The sequence below is a fragment of the Mus caroli genome, chromosome 1, assembly GCF_900094665.2.
Source record: "Mus caroli chromosome 1, CAROLI_EIJ_v1.1, whole genome shotgun sequence".
NCBI lineage: Eukaryota > Metazoa > Chordata > Mammalia > Rodentia > Muridae > Mus > Mus caroli.
The window spans coordinates 672,868-679,445 of NC_034570.1; the positions used below are offsets into that span (position 1 = coordinate 672,868).

Below are 6,578 nucleotides of genomic sequence, written 5' to 3' on the forward strand. Positions count from 1 at the left end.
AAAAGAAAACATAGGGACTCAGTGGGAGAGATATGATGGGGATGGATAGGATTAAAGCACTCTATATGTGTATCTCATAATACATCTCGTTCTTTTGTACAGTGAATGTGTGCTAATTAAAAATTCATTTTGAAATAATTATGCCTTCCACTAAATTGCAATAACATTACAGAGGGGCCTGTGGACTTCTTACACCATGTCTCACTGATAGCCAATCCTAAGAAAGTTCATGCGGAAAGTTGAAAAAGGAGACTGGCTTAAGGTGTGTGCACAATTTTACATCATGGTGCCACTAGGACAGAATCTTTGGTACTCCATAATTAAGATGAAAAACTCCATCCCACAGAATTCTGCCTTTTGGTTCATTTTATAGTCTCAGGAATACAAGGTGAGAAGAAAACCCAGTGTCTTTACCTCCATGTTGACCTTCAGGTGCCAATGTCCAGCCTCCAGTTAGGAGAAAGTATTGAGAAAGGAATGAATGGGAATGGTGAAGGAGTGAAAGAGATGACATGGAGTTAATGGTGGGTGCAAACTGACACCACTGTCCTAAACTCAAGATGGCTCTTCAGATACATCTCTAGAAAGTTCTTAGATTTTCCATGTGTCTTAGTCAGGGTTTCTATTCCTGCACAAACATCTTGACCAAGAAGCAAGTTGGGAGGAAAAGATTTATTCAACTTACACTTTTACATTGCTGTTCATCACCAAAGATAGTCAAGCAGGCCAGGGAGCAGGAGCTGATGCAGAGGCCATGGAGGGATGTTACTCACTGACTTGCTTCCCCTGGCTTGTTTCTTTCTTATAGAACTCAGCCCATACTACCCACTATGGGCTGGGCCCTCCTACTTTGATCAATAATTGAGAAAATGCCTTACAGCTGCATCTCATCGAGGCATTTCCTCAAGGGAAACTCCTCTCTCCATGGTAACTCTAGCTTGTGTCAAGTTGACCCACAAAACTAGCCAGTACACCAATCAAAGTCAGAAAACCTGCTAGAAAAATTCTAAAAGAGTGGTAGTAGCTCTCTGAATAGTCCTTGGATTTTTCCCAACAAATCAGAAAACCTGCTAGAAATATTCTAAAAGCTCTCTGGATAGCTCCTTGGTTTCCTGAACAAAGCCAGAAAACCTACTAGAAAAAATTCTAAGAGCATTCGGAAAACTCATTAATTGCATGCCAAAATCTTATCTTTTATTTGCATAAGCTACTCCCTTAGGAATTTGAAGGCATATACCTCCAAGCCTGGACCTAAGTTCAATGTGTTTCAGGCTCACCTTGAACTCAGAATCTGCTTGCCTTTGTAAACAAACAATAAGCTTAGCTGTGTGGGTTTCTGCCCTGGTACTCCTTCATTATTTGAACTATAAGTCTTGTAGTTTTTGTTTGTTTGTTTTGTTTTGTTTTGTTTTGTTTTGTTTTGTTTTGTTTTGTTTTGTTTTGTTTTATCTCTGTTCTTTCAGGTCATCGAAACCACTAATACAATTCATAGTGAATCGATTTTTTTTTTTTTTACTTTTAAAATGGGATATTTTATTTATTTACATTTCAAATGTTATCCCCCTTCCCGGTTTCCCCTCTGCATACCTCTTATCCTATCCCCCCACCCCATTACCCTCCTTCTATGAGGGTGCTCCATCACCCACCTACACACACCCACCTCACCACCTTAGCATTCCTCTACACTGGGGTATCAAGCCTTCACAGGACCAAGCACTTCCCCTTCCATTGATACCAGATAAGGTCCCTTCAGCTCCTTCAGTATTTCCCCTAACTGGTCCATTGGGGCTCTGTGCTCAGTCTGATGGTTGGCTGCAAGAATCCACATCTGTATTGGTCAGGATCTGGCAGAGCCTCTCAGAAGACAACTGTATCAGGCTCCTGTCAGCAAGCACTTCTTGGCATCTGAAATAGGGTGTGGGTTTGGTGTCTGCATGTGGGATAGATCCCCACCTTTCCTTCAGTCTCTCCTCCACTTTTTGTCCCTGTATTTCCTTTAGACAGGAGCAATTCTGGGTTAAAATTTTGGAGGTTGGTGGGTAGCCCCATCCCTCAACCTCTGAATATGGTCTCAACCAGTTCTCCCTCCCCTTTGTGGGGTATTCTTATATTCTGTATAATTGAGAAATCCTGTTTATACATTCATGAACTCATGTTTTCCAAGTTATTTCCCACAGCCTTAAGAGCTGTCCTGAAAGTCACAGCTTTTATTATTTTACTGAGGACCATTTTACATTCTTCCTTCTTAGACTCATGCTCTTCATGTGGTTTCTGATTTGGCAGGGAGGACATTTCCCTGATAACCTTGGCAACATTTCCAAAGAAGGAAAATCAAGCAAATAGTGCACATTAATATGCAAACAAGCCCCATGCCCACAGCAACCATCAGCACTTGTGAAGACACATGTCCTGCTGGCCCTGCTCCAGGGGTGGAAACCATGTCATACAGTCCCTTCCATGTCCATGCCAAACCAGGCATTTAAGTCCTAATGTCCTTTGCAATCTTCCCTCCAATGCCTGAGTGATGTGTGTGTGTGTGTGTGTGTGTGTGTGTGTGTTGTCTTATTACCAGCATTCAGGACTAGAGTGCTAGTCCTGTGGAGGAACTGGGGAAATTTATGTTTCTATAGTTTCTAAAAACAGACACCCCTTATCTCTGTTGTACAACTTGCATTCGTGACTTTGCATAGTATATGTGTGTGCCTTTCAATAAAATTACATGAAAAAATAATAAAATGTCAGGTAAATGTTTTTATTATAAGAGCTGTGATAAGTCAAAATATTTTAAAGGAAATAAATGTATGTACTTTGTGAAAGCGCTCATTGGTGCCAGATGCAGCCATGAGGCATTCTTTCCACTGTTCATGCTTCCACTTTGGAACAGATACATTTGCTATAATTGATCTGGCTTAGAAAAATAACTTATCTCATTTGAAGCCCAAATTATTATAGGAATAACTTAAGACCTGCAAGAAATTGTTATAATAAATAAAATGTGTATTTTGCCTGGATCATACACTCTGAATTTATTTTCATTTTTGAGTAGCCAGAAATGTAAGCTAACTTTCTTGCAAGAGGCAATTTTTATAACTTCTTAACAGCTGGCATGTAACAGGGTACTGGGAGGTTGTGTGGCCCAGGTCTTACCTGACTTGCATTATTGCTGTCTCCATGGCATTTCAACTATTTCGTTTTCCAGATTTTTTAATTGAAAAGGAGATTGAAATCCAAATTCATGTTTTGGACAAACACTATTTAAATGACAAAGAATATGTGTATTCATTTGCAGTTAAATAGTTTTGTCCATTTTCATGTGGATTAAACTAAAAAGCCAGTATATTTTCCACTTAGCTTTGCTGTCCTAGATAGTGTGAACATGCACACTATTTTGAAAAACTTCAGATCCAGACCCCTTGCTCTGTTTCATTTTATTTATTTATATATCACTTGAATCATCATGGTTTGGATGTGTCTGACTTTTGATATCAAAGTAACTTCTTAGAACAAGGCAAAATTGTGCACAATAACATACAACCTTTTCTCTGATAATTCTGTAAGATGAGGTCCAGGAAGGCACCAGCCTGTGCTCCTGTAGTACACAAAGCAGTTAGCACTACAGTTTGCAATATCAATTCTTAAGAATTCATTGTTAAGTCTATTTAAGGTTTTGAATAACACACAGGGTATGCTTAATTTTCTATAAGCAGATGACAATCATCTACTTCCTTCTAAATGAAGAAATAAACTTAAGATTAAATAAATAAAATTGGATGGCAATGTGGATTACTAGCAATAGCAGCAGAGTAGATTAGGGTCTCCTACAGACAATACAATGAAGGCACCAAAAGATTCCATAATGTCGTAGAAAATCATAAAACCCACAAAGGGTGAGCACTTTGTTGTTTATATTTGTGAGGCCACCCTGGGTCCTTTTAAGAATAGTCATCAAGCTGAACCAGTAAATTCACAGACTTCATCTTCTAAGGCTGTGCTAGTTAAAGAGGGTGAGATACAAAAATGACATAACCACTCTGAGATGCTGCATTTTGTGATGTTTCATATACAGAATAATACAACTAAAGCTCATAATTTTTCTCAGTGAATATAGTTAAGACAACATGGGCTTTGTTGTGGTTGAAGTGAGTGAATTATTTTCTTTCTACCAGTTCTTGCAACAAGTAAAATTCAAAACGGGAAAGCCAGTCCAATTCCTAGGCTTCAGCCTTGCCTGGTGTGTGGAAGCTAGCCAAATCTCTTGTGTTTGATGGATGCTAGAGATGGCTACAATGCAAGTGCAAGCAACAATGATGCTTGATTAAATCACAACACTTCTAAAATGATTTTATAAAATTATGAACAAATTTAACATTTTGCAAGGAAAACCAGGAATAAACAAACCACCTGCTTTTCAGTGTCACTATAAATACTTGGTTGTATTTCTGGGCAGTTCTGGGCCTTACTCAGTGCCTCCCTCACAGTCATTTCATGGTGCTAGTCAAATCTATTCCTCTTTTCATATCTAGTGTTAGAATAGAGAACAAAGACAACTGTTTCTTTTAGTACAACTACCTGCTATAGGTTCCATCATGGTTCACAAGGACCAACAATATTCAGAAAGGTATGGCAAAACTTCACTCTGGAAAAAGTCACTGACCCTTGAGTGGAGCTGAGTCTCTGGGAGATGAACTTGAAAACTTGTGCCAAGAACGTTTTCATGGCCTGGGTTTGTCGGCCTATACATAGGCACAGTTCCCCACCTTTCCCCCAAGTCAGAGTTTCTATGATTAATGCAAGAAGCTCTCATCATCAGAAACCTTAGAAGAGGTACTCCCATGGTCATTAAAACTAAGGTTCAATCTGTGCATCTGTGGCTCAATCTTAAAGTGTACAAGTCATGTGTTGTCTGAAACAGAGAAAGAAACCGAGAGAGTTGGGGTTTTCCATCTAAACTTCATTCTAAGGGTTGCTTCATTTTGAATCACTGATTCAGAATAACCATATGGTTTATTGACAGGGTAAAGGAAGGGGAAATGTAAAAGAAAACATTAATTAAGTACGACTCTGTATATTTTAATAATTTATCTTCACAACATTCCACTGAGGTTGGTGTTTTTCTCTACTTTGCCAATGAATATAGAGACTCACAAAGTTTAAGTAATGTGCTGACATTTAAAAATCTAATGAGTGACACATGAAAAAGGAGAGACATATTACTCTTAACTATAGTTACTATACAAGTTGGTAGAGCTCCCGGATGTATCCTTATAACCTTCATGAAACATACAGGTACCAAGTGCTTGCCAATGCATCCCAGTCTCTGAAAGTCACTGTTCTGATATCTACATCTGAAACTCATATAAATAGTTAGATGAAATGTGGTAATAATATAAGAAATGATGGATGAATCTTTAGTTGATAGACATGCTCAGCACCCTGATTTGTCATACATACATACATAGAGCATATATGTATTTAACTATCACCGTGCAGTCTGGGGAGCAGCACAGTGGTAAGGTTCTTGCTATATTTGTATATGAAGATCTTAAACCATAGAATCCATGTTCAAAACAATAATAAAAACAAAAATGCAAGGCATGATGACTTGTGCCTATGATCTCATGACTAAGGAGGTTATTGCCTCCTTTGGGGAACAGCCAATCTAGCCAACTGGTGAGCTCCTAGGTTCAGTAAGAGATCCTGTGCCAAAATCTATGGTAAAGACTGATAGAGGATGTGGGCTGGGCTCTGCCTCTGTCCTTGGGGTATTGGGGGACTGTTGTGATTGATAATGAAAGGAAGGAAGCTTGTCCTAAGGAGTACATTTGCATGATCTGAGGGAGGATGTAGGAGGAAACCTTCTCTAGGACAGTTTTCAGTGTTATAGCTCTATCTCTCTCTCTTTCTCTCTCTCTCTCTCTCTCTCTCTCTCTCTTTCTCTCTCTCTCTCTCTCTCTGGACAGTATGCAGTGAAACAGCACTCTTATTTCAGGGTGGGCAAGGGCTATATAAACCTTGGGGCAAGGCTTGGGGTTTTTGAGTTGAGTGTACATCATTTGCGGGGGCTAAAGAGCTGGGGATGCTTCATTTACATGAAGTGGATTTCTAGGTGCTTAAAATCTATAATTGGGCCATGAAACTACCTCAGGAAGGATGGAGGAGGGGTTCACTGGCATGCAGGCCTGGTACAAAGAAGGGAACAATCCTTACTCCTGCCAGTCTCAAGTTGAGAATGTGGAGGTTTTAGACACATCTCAGCCTTACTCTTGCTTCAGGTCAGCTCTCTTGCTCACATGGCTCATGTGCCCCACAAGAAGAAGACACTGGAGACCAGCCTCTGGCCTCCACAAATTTAAACATCTACCCATTTGCACATGCATCCATGTGTACATGCATGTAATACATGCAGAGAAATAAAATTAAATTAAAATTAATAAATATCACATTGTATTCCATAAAACATTAAAATAGATTAACAAAATTAAGGTCTAAACATCTGCTGCTATAGCACCATCATATTATTTATCATAGAACATATCTAAAGCTGAGCCTTGGAGATGCTGGACCTTGAAGAAGCTGAA

The 6,578-nt window shown here is 39.3% G+C and overlaps 1 pseudogene; it reads right to left on the reverse strand.

The window, feature by feature from the left end:
• Positions 1-1,103: 1,103 nt before the first annotated feature.
• Positions 1,104-1,158, reverse strand: LOC115032404 (annotated as a pseudogene).
• Positions 1,159-6,578: the final 5,420 nt, after the last annotated feature.